Source organism: Mirounga angustirostris, unplaced genomic scaffold (genome assembly GCF_029215605.1).
Source record: "Mirounga angustirostris isolate CCGP_5_RB_7025 unplaced genomic scaffold, mMirAng1.0.hap1 SCAF_10, whole genome shotgun sequence".
Taxonomy (NCBI): domain Eukaryota; kingdom Metazoa; phylum Chordata; class Mammalia; order Carnivora; family Phocidae; genus Mirounga; species Mirounga angustirostris.
In genome coordinates this window covers 27,688,826-27,703,629 of record NW_026991718.1, presented here as the reverse complement: position 1 = coordinate 27,703,629, position 14,804 = coordinate 27,688,826, and the positions used below count along the sequence as shown (strand labels likewise).

At 36.1% G+C, this 14,804-nt stretch overlaps 1 pseudogene; it reads right to left on the bottom strand.

Annotated features, from left to right (window-relative positions):
- Positions 1 to 13,260: 13,260 nt before the first annotated feature.
- Positions 13,261 to 13,681, bottom strand: LOC123850448 (ATP synthase F(0) complex subunit C2, mitochondrial-like; annotated as a pseudogene).
- Positions 13,682 to 14,804: the final 1,123 nt, after the last annotated feature.

Genomic DNA, 14,804 nt, shown 5'->3' with positions numbered 1-14,804 from the left:
ATCTGGTATCTCTTAATAAAGTAGAGGGTATGAAATTGACTGTTGCTTTTATGTTTTATACCTAGGTGCTATTTCTATTATTACACAAAGCTGGGGATATTTGAATTTGTGGAATTGCTCCTTTGCTCTCAAAATTCATGGTTATCTTGTGTTTCCTACTTGGCCTTGTTTGTTTTGCTGTTGTCACAGACAAAATAGCAAATAAGTGAAAATTTGAATTAATGTATCTCTGTGTTTCCTGGTTACAAAATATAATTACCTACGGGGCGCCTGGGTGGCTCAGTTGGTTAAGCGACTGCCTTCGGCTCAGGTCATGATCCTGGAGGCCCTGGATCGAGTCCCGCATCGGGCTCCCTGCTCGGCGGGGAGTCTGCTTCTCCCTCTGACCCTCCCCCCTCTCATGTGCTCTCTCTCTCTCTCTCATTCTCTCTGGCTCAAATAAATAAATAAAATCTTTAAAAAAAAAAAAAATATATAATTACCTGCATACTACACATGGAGGTATTTGCTTTGCAGTGTGTGTGTGTGTGTGTGTAACTTACAACTCTGTAGATATTGTTATATTGTTATTTTTTGTAATATATGATTAAGATGGACAGTGATATTACTCAGAGTTTATAATTCACTTAGCCTTTACTGATATTGTTCTCAAATATTATAGAATATATATAACTAGTAATTCAAGTATCAAATATCTTTGCTGGAAAAACTGATTGTTCCATCTTAGATTGTGAGTTTCTTTGTTCCACTAACTTCGATATAAATAAATGACTATATATGTTTCTATTTTTCTTAATTATAATGTATTTTTAGTGATATGTCAATTTATCTGTCAGTCCACACTCCTGTAACAGCACTATTCTGACCAATGATGCTTCCTTTGGCATAGTTGGCTCCTCATAAGTTAAAATGTGCCCTGCATTACTTACATCTTGTTGATTCTATACTTGTTTTTCCAAGTGATGTATTATTGAGCAAATGAGCCAACAAAAGGGAGAAATTGCTTATGCCTATTGTGTTTAAACTAGAATGAATGTGGCTAGAAGTCCCTATCCTCTGGGCTAGAATGAGTCTCTATCTTCTGGCCTGGGGAGAAAAATTTGTATTGCCTCTAAAATGTGGTTTGCCCACGCTTCATTCTTTTGAAGCCAGTACCAGTAGTCTATCAGAATGACTTAAAAATGTCAAAATACAAGTCACCATTATCTCTCGTATCATTTTCTTCCTTTTCCTATGCCAGTTTTATTCACATGATTTTTGGCTTCCTATTTTAATGTGCAACCAAAAACACAGAGTAAATTTGTGGGTAGCAACAATCATTGATACCAGATTAAACAGTAAATGTTAAAAACGATGAAATGTTCAGATTTGCTGAAGTCTATTGTGAGTGCATTACTGAAGCTTTCTTATTTTTAAGTGACCTTCATTCCAAATGGCTTACATTATTTCCCATGTAGCAGATAGGCAATTATCTCTTTTCTAATTTTATTTCCTTCAAGAGGTCTTTTCTCCACCATTTCACCTTGCCTTTCCTTGTCTTATATTGATGGGATAGTATATTTCCATTACCTTTGCAGTCTTTTTTTTTACTCCCCTTAAAACTGAATTAAATTTGGTCTGCTGTTCTAGACCTGAAGTGTTGGCCTGAGTTATTTAAGCTCAGTAAAGTACAGGATTTTTATTACTCCAGTTCAAGCTTTGTATGTGACAAGTTTGTCAAAGATGGAAACCCAAGATTATTTTTAAAAAAGGAAATGGTCCTTTTGTGTTTGTGACTTTGGATAATGCATATGGTCAAACTGATAATCACCTTTACTACCAACTCGTCTCCCAGACCATCTAGCAGCTGTTAATCAATTAATCTTGGTATATCAGCTATATAAGAAATTTGCCATTTATATTTCCTTTCATCTTAACCTTACATTAAATGTTTTCTACAATGTAAATATTGGAGCTATTTAAAAACAAATAGTCTACTAAAAATTACATGGTATGTAAGTTATTTTAGCACAGACAGTATAGTTTCTACCTTCACATCTCTCACTAAGATAATTCATTATTTTGAAGCTTGGCAGGCAAAATGGTTAGTAGTTTATACTTTGGGTGGATGTTGTAACATTCCTAGGTTTAGCTTTGGTGTCTAGGAAATTCAGAGAAGAATCAGCAACAGCTGAAAATTTGATTTGCATTGTCTATAAATGCGCTAAAGCTGGAGTATATTGAGGTACCTAGGTGTTAAAAAAGAAAAGTCAGTGGTTATTACATGTGATAAGCATTTTGGCTATCATTTTATATAATATTTTGTGAGTTTTAGTTGTTTTTTTTCTTTTTAATAAATTGTTCTCGGTTAAGACACAAAGCAAATGAGCAGTTTCCATTCCAGAAGATAGGAGGAATTGTTGCTATATTTATAGATCTTAACAATTCCACTTATTTTTATATGACTTATTTAAATTTTAAGTAAAATTTATTTTCAGAGTATAATTGTAATATATGTCCATAATTTTAAAAATATATAATATTTAAAAAGAGAATAAAAAGAAGCAAAAAGCATGCGAGAACTCAGATAAGGCCACCTTAAATGTTTAATATGCTTAACACTAGCCTCTTTTTGCATATTTTGCTTATTTTAACACACTTACACCATGAATTTAATTCAGATTCCTGAATGTTTTACTTATTATAGCAAAAGCATTCCTCATAATATAAGCTTAGAGAAAAGATTATTTTATTGGCTGTATAATGCCTTGGTCATTGCCTACTATTTACTGTATTGTTTTATGATTAGTATACTTGCCCTCATAACATAATTTTAACATCATTTGCATAAACCTATTTCTTTTAGTATGCTTCAGTTATTTTCCTTGAGAGACAGCCTAGAAGTGGAATTACCCTTTCAATGAGTAGGACCAGTCCTTATTGCTGGCAATTATTCTGAATTTAAAGTGTATTTATTTGCCATGAATACTTTAGAATATTCAATCACATTTATTTATTATCATAAGATACTTTATGTTAATGTTGCTTTAACAGTACACTATTTTGCATTATAAATTGGCTACTTGTTATACACACTCCTAGTCTAAGAAATCCTTGAGGGCTGCAATTCAGAATATCACACTCTTCCTAATAATCCAGTTTTCATGAGAGAGAGGGAATATAAGTTGGTGTCCTTAGGAGAAAAATATACTTAAAGACCAAACACTTGGACATTTAACTTATTTCATATTGTGTTTGCATATCTTCTTTTCCTATGCCACACACTCAGTAAAAATGTAAAATTTCCTTAGTACAACATTCATGTCTTTTACCTTTGGTGCTTTGTCTGATTCTAAACACATAATATTCATGGTAAAGATGAATTGAGTTAAATTGAGTAAAAACAAAGTGGTGGTATCCACATATACACTTGGACATCAGTCCTTGTTTCTAGGGACTTAACATTGGATTCTTAAATGACTAAAATAATGTTAGTGAATTAACACAACATATACAAATGCACTTTGCTATTTCCAAAGGGAGTTTGTAAAAAAACAGTGATGATCATAAGTCTACATAGTATTATTGCTCCTTACCAAAAAAGTAATATTAGATGGAATTATAGCTGTATTTATAAGCTGTAAAATGTAAGAGAGAAAAAAAAAAAGAAGATGCTCAGAGCATCTCTTTAAAAAATGAGAACAGGCTTTTTATCTTCCTAATGATGTTATATGCCGTTTGTTTTTTTAACTCCTTTGTTGGAGAAGCAGGCAACATAGTCTCTCCTAGAGAATGTTATCCCTGTGTATGTTCATAACTGCATTCCCTTGTGAGCTAAGCACTGTCTTGAGGTATTTGAATGAATGCCTTCTGACAATGCATAATTCAGCACAGGTTTTCTAAGAAATCATATCATTTTAAATATCTAGCTATTCAGAGTATCCACAGACTACCTATTTTTAAAGAATATTATTATTCCTATGAGGGCTAGTTCTCATTTTTTAGACCACTTGGAGATAGGCAATAACAGAAATGTGAAGGGGGTAATAAAAAGTAATTAACCTTTTCCAAGTAAAATCAAATAGAAGTTGTTTCTCTATAATTTTTTCAATTTATGTCTTTATTCAGTAGATTTTACCACCTAATATTTACTGGACTGAATAATAAATGCAAAATTAAATGAACTTTAATTTATTTTAAAAAAGATTCTGAGAACTGTTGTATAAGAATAGCGTGCATGGGACACTTAGGTGGCTCAGTAGGTTGAGCGCCAGACTCTTGATTTCAGCTCAGGTCATGATCTCAGGGTCATGGGATGAAGCCCCACAGTAGGGGCTCTGTGCTCAGGGCAGAGTCTGTCCCTCTCCCATTGATCCTCCCCAAGCTTGAATGCTCTTTCTCACTCTCTCTCTCAAATAAATAAAAATCTTAAAAATAGTGTGCATAGTTTGCACAGAGCCAGGGCTGGTGATTCTTGACTGAGGCTTAAGATTTTTGAAGGCTGGGTTCAGCTCAATTTTTCATAAAAGATGAAAGATGAAAGAAGAAAAAGATGGGGAAGAGAGAAGCACATTTCAGGCAGAAGGAGCATCACATGCATAGTACACTGACCTAAAACATGAGAAAGAAGTTCGAGGTGTGGGCAGGTCCAGATCTCGGAGGGACTAATGTTGAAGGAAATCCTAAAGGTGTTTTGGGAAGCTTTTAATGGGAATGACATGATCCAATATGCAGCAGTGTAAAGAATGGGCAATGTGTCTACGTGTGGGGCAGGAGTGTGAGGATACAATTAGAACCAGGCAGTACAGGAGGCTCTTTCTTTATGTCTGTAGGAGAAATTCCAGGAGTCTGGACTGAGTGGCAGAGGAAATGTATAAAACACACACAATTAAAGAGATTGAAGCTGATTGTGGATTGAAGAATCAACAATATTTGATGGCCTATTAGCAGGGGGAGAGTAAGGTACAGTGCTGTTAAGGAAACAAAGACAGATTTGCCTTAAGTGACTACATCTAGTTAGGATTTCATGTAAAAAAAAAAAACTAAATGTGGAAAAGCGAGACTCATTACTTTATTTTGTTTGATTTGTTTCCGTTTTGAACATGAGATATGAAGGTGGATATATCAGACAGGCTACTAGAATATAGATCTGGATGACAAAAAAGCTAGGTCTACTTTTCAATAGCAAACACGTACTTGAAGTGAGAATAGGATTGTTTGGAGAAATTGTGGATTCAACAGAGCACAGGGCTGAGGAGAAAAGCAAAAAGAGGGGAAAATAAGGCAGAGAAACTTAAGAATATCTAGAAAAAAATAAGAAAGAAAGTAGAGTGGTGCCACAGAACCGAGGGGAGGAAGAAATATAATGTGCAGTGTAGAGAAAATGAAAAGGTTAAAGATTTGGGCAAAAGGACTGCTAAGTTGACAGAAGTGTGATGACTTAACCTATCTGAGGGAGTAGGCATGGACTGGGGTCACTTAGAAGGGCCAGATGTTACTTATACCTGGATAGTGGTTTCAGTTGTTCTAGATGGCAACCAGACCTGAATGTACATTATAACAGTGTTTTATTTATTTATTTATTTATTTATTTATTTATTTATTTATTTATTATTTTATTATGTTAATCACCATACCGTACATCATTAGTTTGTTTTGGGGTTTTTTTGGCTCTCAGATTATAAATTTCCTGACCCCTGAGGAAAGGTAGGCTCTTTCTTTTTTTTTTTTTACTGTGTTTTTTTTTTATTATGTTATGTTAATCACCATACATTACATCATTAGTTTTTGATGTAGTGTTCCATGATTCATTGTTTGCATATATATTCATTCAAGCCTATATCTGCTGACAGAAAAGTATTGCTCAAGCTTAAGAAGAAATTAGAACTGAAGCCAAGCACATGCATTTAAAAATTTATTCTAGTCCTACTCCAGACTCTTTCAATAAAATAATGCTATTTCTTCTATTCATTTCTCATATCTTAACATAGCGACAATGTTGAGGTATTTCAAAGTTGGCATTGCTGGTATAATTTCTATGAAAGTTTCAATGTCTAATTGAAACATGAGGATCTTTAGAAACAGAAAAGCCATTCTTCCTTATCTCTAAAAACAAAAAAGTGTTTATATCTACAAATGACCTCTCAAAGGAAGCCTTCTCAAACGTTATCTTTTTTATGAGTAAAGAGAATAAAATCACTTCATCCAAGTATAAGTAATATGAATAAGAAAATTCTCATTATAAAAATTTGCTAGGGCTCTTTTATTTAGCTCAATAACACTCAAATGGCTGTAGGGATAAACTTCAAGTTTGGCTATAGTGGAATATTCTTCCATTTAACATCAAGCCAATGCTAAAGAAAATTGCTGCCATATTTTCTAAGTTATTAACCTTTACAATGAGATATATTTTCTGTACATGGAAAAAAACTTTCTCCTCTATGTTAATATGAACTTAAGTTAGAGAGATAAATAAATTGAAATTAAGCCATATAGTGCTGCTTTATGTTGTCCTTTCTACATTTGCCTCTAGGTTACTTATTGGAAAAATTGTAGAAAATGTTTGACTCTCTTTTATTGATCATGAGAATGGCATTTTATTACGTCAATAAAAGTGAAGGTATGAGTTAAAGTATATGCCTTTTTCTTAAAAGTATGCTAAAGGATCCTATTGTTTTTAACAGTCCTCAAAAATCTTTATCTATGCCTGAATTCCTTCATCCAAACTCCCTATTCCTTCACTGTAGTTCCAGCCAATTTCCTGACAAAAGTAATAAAAGATGCCTTTATCCATTCATTTTCCTTCTGCCTTACAGCACTTGCCATAGTACTGCCTGCCTAAATTGCCCAGATTCCCTCTTTTAGTCTTCTCATGGCTTAGTCTTCCATAAATGGTTCCATAATTTAACTTCCCCCAAAATCATTGCTCAGAGTTATCAAGGTGTGCTTGAGTACTTCTTACCCTGTCTAGATACAGCGCTTTTTCAGCTAAGCTCCGAGCTCACTCTATGTTTATGCTTGTCCTGCCTAAAACTTACCTTAGCAAATAATTTAATCCAGACTTCATTTTGATAGTTCTTTATGCTATTCACATTTATTGCAATGGTTGAACACATAAATTTAGAGTGAGACATCCAGGAAATAAAAGTTAGTTTTGCTGTTAACTTTTTCTGAGCATATGACTTGATTCTCTGCAGCTCAGTTTTTGCATCTGTATTCTAGGAACAATAAATTGTAAATTGCTGTAAATATTAATTACATAAATATAAAACACTTAGTTAAATGCCTAACACACTGGAAGAGCTGAACTATTAACCATTATCATACTCAATAATCCTATTCCTTTGCTTTTTTAATACATCTTCGGGTAACATAAAATAAAGTGAGATTTGATGAAATAAGCATGGGATTTGAAGTTAAACAGATCTGTGTTAATAATGTCACTTACACCTTACTGTGTGCCTTTAAGTGTCTGACCCTCCTTAAGTCTTATAGTGATGATTCAGTAGTATATGTATATAGCAGCAAACATAAAATTCATTCTATTAAATATCTGTTGAATAAGTAAATGAGTGATATACATTTGTGTATGTACATTGCAGTGTTGGTCTTAATAGTTTAAAAAAATATCTTCATTAAATCACTCAGCACAAAGATTTATTTATCGCATATGGAGAGTATACTGTGCTAGGCACTGGAAATAATTTTAAAGAAACCTGGTAAGGATCATTATTGATTTGTGTGGTATATAATATAATGCTGCTTAACATTAATCTGGTTAATAATTCTTGGGAAACAGTAGCAGATATCTCTGCTCAAGCTTTAACTATAATTTATATACATCTGGTATGTCTGGAAAGCTGATAAAGCAGGCCTTCCCAAATCATTTCCATAACTCTTTCTTTCCCCTCAAAATCCTACCAAATCACCTGAGACAGTGATAGGTATCACTTAAGAACAACACAGTCTAGAGTAAGCTATCAGGAGAAGGCATTCAGGGTCAGCAGTGATAATGCATGCAAGCTGGACTTGGAAATAAGGCCCAGGGGAACGGTGGCTTTGAAGGTAAGTGGGTTGGCTGGAAAGTATCCATGGTTCCAGACTGAGCACCAGGGAACAGGCACTGGACAAAGCTTTCTAGCCGTAGCTGGGAAATAGCAAATCTGGATTACATAAGAGATGATGATTGAGAAAAACCCACTCATGTAATCTAGAAATTTCCCCCCCATGGGAAATGTTAGTAAAAAGAAAGCATTATTTAGGGTTTATATATTAGTCACTCAACCACAACAGTGAAAAGAGTAATAGTTTATTTTAATGTTTATCAGATCAAGTGTGCATTTGTAAAATCAAGTTCCCATTACTTATTGACTTCTCAAGGGGTAGTATTTAAATGAATTGTATAAAGCCAATAGAATAGGTATTATAACCATATAAACACTAATTTCATGAATAAATTTTCTGTGTGTCTTTAGGTATATGATCCCTTCAATAGTTTTTACTGTTTTTCCAAAACCATGTAGTGATAAAATGACTCATAAACAGAAAGTGAGGGAACACATTTGATTGTATAAGGTGCTACCTTGAAACTGGCTTATAAAAGTTAATGGTCAATAAAACTTTTTTTTCTGTTCATAAAATGTGTTTATTTAACTTGTTCTTGAAGTGTCTGACAATTAGAAGCATGCTATTATCATATTGGAGTAAAATCCAATTAAATTACAAAGCCATCCCTTCCTCCAGAAACCCTCAGAGAAACAAGAAACAGCTCTTGAATAGAGGTCATATCCAGATTTTAAAGAACATACTTACAGTAGAATCATGGTGAGAATATAATGATGGAGAAGAATTAATTGGAAAAACAAGTTGAAACACTGTAGTGTTATTTCCAAAAAAACAGATACAATGATTGACACGTGCCCATGAACTTTCCGAACTAAAGTAGATGGAAATCTTTTGCCACTTGACATTACAATTCCAACAGCAAATGTCTCTGGCTGTATCCCAAGCTGAGTAATTATATTTGGTTCATAGCATAAGCATTTGATGATTTTATGCTTCTCAGTATGTCCTGCTTTTACAATTTCACCAAGGATTGCATTTAAAAAACACTAATATTAAATGGTAAAATCGGTGAAAGTCAGAAAAAAAAAAAAAGACAACCAAATACAATTGAGACAAGACTAGATACGGCTAAGAAAGACAGAAAAAAGAAGACAGAGAGATATTGTAATACATAAACACCTAAGCCTTGACCTTGAATGATCTTTGAATTCTATATAAAGGTCTACACCTATTTAAGAGAAAAAAATATTTGAATGTGGGCTTTGAGCTCAGTGATTTCTGTGCTTTGTATGCTCATGTCTAGTGAAAAGGAGAGGGAAAAAAGTCTGCTGTAATGGTAAGTGATGAGTGGGCCAATGGCCAGTGTTATCTTCTACGTTTTCACAAAATCCTTGTCTAACTTGATGGGACAAAATATCTGGGTCCAGGTTCTCTTGGAATCTCTTTGGTTCCATAAGTTTGGTAGTGACTGCTTGTCATGAAGTTTAATGATTCCTAAAGTCTATTTAAATATCTTATTAATTCAGCATCAGAAAGGATATGTGGCCAAATTGTTTTTACTCATTTGATCAATCTTGGCATGCTAGTTTGTTTTAATGTACAATGCTGAAAAAAAAATGGTGAGTAGAACTGGGGGCTGAGGGTAAGGAAAATGATTCATAAAAATCAACCTCAAAATGAGTATGCCAGAAAAACTGAGGAAGTAATCCATGAGCTTCAAGCCTTGAACCCATAATTAAGAGGAAGAAGTGGCCAGAAGTTGCTATTTGGCATAACCTGCTAGAGAAACTGGTGCTGTGATCCTAGCTACCTTGGGTTAGGTTGTAGGCAGGGGTATAAACTAGAAGTCACAATCTGCAAGCTAGACACAGATTATGCTAAAGAGCAAATTCTGCCTGATAACCTCATAGAGTGACTGCCCATTAATACTCTTTTGGAACACTCAGTGAGCAAGGAAAGTAGGCCACTGGGTCTCATCGTATTATTCTTAGTTGCATACATGTTCTGGAATAACTGGTTTGAGAGAATGATGTAATTTGTCATATAACTCCCCTTTGCCCTCATTCTTGTGGGCCCTTGCAGTAAACCACCATTGGAGAAGATAATCTTTGTAACCCTAGAAACAGTAAAGCATTTAATCTCTTATAGGAGACAAGTACAGAAACGTAAGCACCCAGATTCCAAAACTGTTGTAGTGTGAAAGGCTATGGCATAAAAACAGTTAGTAGAATTTGGGGCTGAATTTAAAGCAGTTTAAAAACAATAAAAATTAAGTGTCTATAACAATGTATTTTGGTTTTGAAAAGAAGTTTATTTTACACAACACTATATACAGTTGTTATTTCATTTGATCCTCAAAATAGTCCCGGTGAAAGAATAGGTATTATGTTTAATTGACAGATAAAGAAATTTAACCACATGGAGATTAAAAGATTTTTTCATACATTTATTAGAAGGGATCAGCAGAGTTAGGACTGGCACACAGGCATTCTGGACCTAATCCCAGTTATGTGCATGCATGGTTGCACACTCATGGGCATACTTTACACTCGGCCCTGAAATGCATCTCATCAAGTGCTGCCATCCATTTAAATATCTACTCTAAATGATTCACCATGACAATGGACATTACCATATAATTGATAGGCGTTAGAAGCCCTGGTAAAGCCATGTACAGCATAAAGAGATTTTCATTTTAATTTTTAAATCAAATCTTGCAAGGCTATTATGGGATGACTGAAATTCCATTTGACTTGCAGAGTTCCAATTTAAAACAGGAACTAGACTATTTTGTCATGCAAAGTGAACAGAGATGTATTTGATGTAATTGAACCACTTCTATACACCAATTGATTTTAATCCCATGGCTCTTCTTTTGATGTAAAAGCAAGGAAAAGAATAGCAGTAGGTATCACCAAAGGAGTGCTAATTGTACCAGGCTTTGGTCTAAGTGCTTTGTGTATACTAACTTGAAATCTCATGCCAACCTGATATAGAAGGAGCAATTATTATCTCCTTTCATAGACTATGAAACTAGACTAGAGTAGAATAACTTATTAAAGGTTGCATAGTGAGTGAGCAACAGAGCTGGGTTTTGCCTCTGCAGGCTGACTCTAGAATGCATGCTTTTAAAGAAGAAAGTGGACTGCCTCTCATAAAAGTAGGGTTGCTTAATGGAGGGGAACCAACAAAAGACTTTGCAGCCACACAGAATGGGTTGGATTTCTGGCTCCAGCACTGCCCAGCTAGCTATGTTACTCTGAACAAGATGTTTCCTCATGTCTGCTACAATTGGTTCATCTGTAAAGTGGAGATAACCTGTAAAACCCTTTTCCTAGGATCATTAGGAGGTTCAAGCAAGATGGTACAAATAAAGCCTACTTTATTGCCTATTAGGTAGCCACTAAATTGTAATTGTAGAAGGTAAGCAGAAATTAGACTTTTAAAATAACTTAAAGCCATTAATGCAAAGAAGAAGAAGAGGAAGAAGGAGGAGGAGGAAGGAAGAAAAAAAATCTGTGGGGCGCCTGGGTAGCTCAGTCGGTTAAACGTCTACCTTCGGCTCAGGTCGTGATCTCGGGATCCTGGGATTGAGCCCCCATGTCCAGCTCCCTGCTCAGTGGGGAGTCTGCTTCTCCCTCTCCCTCTGCTCCTCCCCGTACTCATTCTCTCTCTCTCTCTCTCTCTCTCTCTCTCTCCTCTCTCAAATAAATACATAATATCTTAAAAAAAAAAAAAATCTGAAGGCCAAAAGGGTTAGATGGCTAGTTTTCTAGCAGGATCAGGAATAGAAGGTAAACCTCTCAACTCTGCTAAGGGGTTCTTTGAATTGCAAAAGAGTAAATAAAGGACTTTATCTAACGTTTTTTTTTTTTTTTTTTCAATTTAAGACGTTAACTCCAATTCTTTTCATCTGTTTAAAGATGAGTCTACTGCAAGTGGCTGTTACCAGGCTATCTTCTCAGTCTTGGGTGTATGTCACAATTAAATACACATACACTCTCTCTCAAATACTGACAACAAATGAACCATCTTGGGAAATGAAGAAAAAGTAGTAGCAAGCATAATCCTGTCTGTGTCCTCAGACCAATTGAATCAGAGGAATCATTTGTCTTGCTTCTTAGAGCTAAGATGTCTGCTTATTTATGTATTTAACAGTAGCTGTAGATTGAAGCAAGAGGTCAGGAGAATCTCACAATGTTATGAAAAATGAAATCAAACCCAAGCAAATGCAAAGCAAACTTTGAAAGCAAGGGAACCTTCAACCTTGGCTCCGTTGTCCATCAGCAAAAGCCCTGAGCCAATTACTTGCTACATTTTATCAAGATAATGAGAACACAAGCTGTCAAGCCCATCATGCTGGTCTTAATGAAGGGTTTTCAAAGAAAGCAGTCCTTGCCAACTGTACTAGCATTGGTAGGGCATGGACGGAAATGAACCCTGTCATACTTTATTGTTTTTGTGTAGGTGCCATAGGTGCTCAATGAGAATGCAAGTTATTTTTTTAAGACTTTATTTATTCATTTGTCAGAGAGAAAGAGGCAGTCAGAGGGAGAAGCAGGCTCCCCATGGAGCGAGGAGCCCGATGCGGGGCTGGATCCCAGGACCCTGGGATCTTGACCTGAGCCGAAGGCAGAAGCTCAACCGACTGAGCCACCCAGGTATCCCTAGAATGCAAGTTACATAAAGGCAGAGGTCTTAAACATCTATTCAGGGTACCTAGCATATGACTGAACACAGAGTTACAAAAAGAGAAAAAGACTCATAGCTGAATTGAATTGAAACATGGCTCCTAAGACTATTAACAACAAACAGGAATAAAGGGATTTATTCATTTGATATTGTAGAATCACTGCCTTAGAGTAGTGAAATCTACAGATAGATTAAAGAAATGTACAGAACTATAAGGGTTGAAAGTAGTGAGGATCCGCCTTCATGAAAAATGACAGCGGAATTCTCCCGACATGCGGCATATGATAAAAGCACTTGTTATCATTCTTTCATTTTTTACTTGAATAATAGATGTCACCTGAAAACAAGCCTTGACCATATACTTAATCTTTTTTTTTCCTTATTAATACAGTATTTATTTGTCTTTCCTCTGTCAGATCCTGAGCCAACCACTTTTCCCAGACTGCCTGGGGAGGCATAGGAAAAGGAACATACAGGGCAGCTGAGACACCGCAGAAAGACCTATGGTGGGTGGAGATGGCTCCTTCACATGGGGAAGAGAATGAGAAGGGCCACCATCAGGCAAAAGAGCCCCCTACCCCTGAGAGGGCAGAGCCCAGAATGGCATAGAAGAGCTGTTGCTTCAGAAAAGGGTTCCTGGCATAACCAATGATGAGGCTCCCAAACATAGTCCCAGTTCCAGCCCCAGAGCCAGCCCCCTCTCCGTGGCAGCCCCGGCCCCAATGAACTTGGCTGCTGTGTCTGAGTCCCTGGAAATGGCACTGCTTCTGAAGCTGCAGCTGGGAATAAGTGAGGTCAGGGGACGTGGGGCTGCCAAGCTGCCGAGGCTCTCATCTGTTGTTGTCTCTGGTGGTTTTAGTACCCCTGCAGACAGTGTTCAGCTCAACAGCTGAGAGGTGCTCCTGACCAAGAAGGGGGTGGAGATGAACTTTGCACAGGCAGACATTTTCAGGGGATGAGGGGCTATGGTGGGAGACCTGCTCCCAGTGCAGAGAAGACAGAGTTATACTCAATCTTTTTCAGGCTGATCCAGCTCTGAAGTTACAACAGCAGAAACTGAACATTTGCCTGGAAAGAAAGGAATTAATATTTAGCAGTCTGAGATACCAACACTGTTTTGATGGGGTTTTCTTTAATAACATAGTATATGAGACTCATGATAGTATAAAACATTGGCAAATGGCAGAAATTTTGACAATTTTTTTTTTAATGTAGCAAGACCATGTTTAATGAATACGAAAGTGGTGGTAAAGGCGAGGGCTGTGGGAGCTCAGAGGACAGAGGGCAGCAAGGGCTGCCCCCGTGTAGGGGAGGATACACCCTCTCAGAACTTCTCTCCTTGCTAAAGACTCACACTATGCCACTGTCCCCCTCAGACCCTCTCAGAGGAGACTCTTTGGATTTTACTTGGATAAATATAAAATAGGTAAAATTCTAACAGTGAACAGATTATGAGTATTCCCTTTACTTTCCTTATTACCTATCTATACACCAAGCTGAATAAAAGAAATAGTTAATGAGACATGCAAAAGAAAGCAAGACTGATGAAAGAAATGCAAATAACTTATAAATACACATAATTGTGATCATAGGCTTCTACTTCCTACCTCTACTTTTCTTCTTTTTCACCTGTGTCTTGCTCTACTTTCGTTTAGCCTCTTAAGCCCAGCTTCAATCCTTTCTAGAATGTGGCGTAATATAAATGGAAAATACAAAAACCACATATAATCAAAGACCACCCTATTGAAAAATACACTGTTATATGTGTTGGTGTTTCTCAAGTTTAATTTAACTCACAGAGCTTCTTTAATGTACATCTATCGACATCCATTTGTAGTGCCTTTATTAATGCAAGTGCATATGCAGATCAGCGCACTTACGATAAGTGCATAGCTCAATGAATGTTTTATAAAATAAACATTTCTGTAACAGCACCAACATCAAGAAAAAAGAAATTACCAGCACCCTGATAAGCTCTCCTGTTCTGCCTTTCTGTTTCTGCCCCAACAAAGGTACCCACTGTCCTGACTTTTATCACCATAGTACAAGATGGTGTTTTTTTGTGTGTG